This window comes from Peromyscus leucopus, chromosome 4, assembly GCF_004664715.2.
Source record: "Peromyscus leucopus breed LL Stock chromosome 4, UCI_PerLeu_2.1, whole genome shotgun sequence".
NCBI lineage: Eukaryota > Metazoa > Chordata > Mammalia > Rodentia > Cricetidae > Peromyscus > Peromyscus leucopus.
The window spans coordinates 48,290,871-48,291,905 of NC_051066.1; the positions used below are offsets into that span (position 1 = coordinate 48,290,871).

Here is a 1,035-nt window from a genome sequence, read left to right on the forward strand (position 1 = left end):
CATTGAAGATGGGAGTGCTTAGCCCCCTGCTCTAGATACCATGCTGCTTGCTTGCTGCCACATGTCCCCACCACGAGGGACTCTAATCTCCCTGGAACTATAAACCAAACAAACTCTTCCTTCTATAAATTGCCTTGGTTGTGAGGTTTTCACAACAGCAACAGAAACATTACGAATGCAGGCTCTTTTTACAATCTAGGTGCTGGCCTTGAACTCACTGAGATCCGCCTGCCTCTGCTTTCCAAGTGCTAGGATCAAAGGCGTGTGCCACCACCGCCCAGCCTACAGTCTAGGTTTACAAAAATATCTTCATATGGGTTATCCTAGAAAATATGTAAAGCTCTAAACTGTGTCCTTCAAAGATTTACTTTATGTCTCACAATCCCTAATGTACTGAAAACAGTATTACAGAAACCAATAGAGTTAACATTACAAATTACATACAACTTTAGAAAAACTTGTGTGGCAGAAATCTTTTTAATGTATTATTTTAACTGATTTTTCATTTTTATTTAAAACTGTCTTCATGCAATATATTTTGAGCATTTTCTCCCCCCTCCCTCAAACTAAAAATATAATCATAAGAACACTTCATGACTTTGTACATCATTTGCACAGGGGCCATGTTAATCTTCTTTGTATCATTCTAACCTTGGTATATGTGAAGCCAAAGGAAGCATGCATACTAAGAAAAAGAAAAGGGTGGAACGTTTAGTTTTTCAAAAGCATGCATAGAGGAATTTCTGATTTATTTTTTAGATCAGTAATCACTAACAAGTCAACATGTTTTCTTCTGTTTTAGACAGGGCCTCACTATGTAGCCCTGGATAGCTTATAACTAGCTTATAACTAGATCACATGACCTTAAACTCGGAGATCCACCTGCCTCTGCCTTCTGAGTGCTGAGTGCTTTTGTGTGTGTGGTGTACACATGCATATGTGTGTGTGTGTGTGTGTGTGTGTGTGTGTGTGTGTGTGTGTGTGTGTACATTCCAGAGACTGTCATATGTTGTTTTATGTCACTTTCCATGGTCT

The 1,035-nt window shown here is 39.0% G+C and overlaps 1 non-coding gene across 1 annotated transcript; it reads right to left on the bottom strand.

The window, feature by feature from the left end:
* Positions 1-575: 575 nt before the first annotated feature.
* LOC114704494 lies at positions 576-680 on the bottom strand. Its single transcript, XR_003736277.1, has one exon. It is a non-coding gene; the product is annotated as a U6 spliceosomal RNA (small nuclear RNA).
* Positions 681-1,035: the final 355 nt, after the last annotated feature.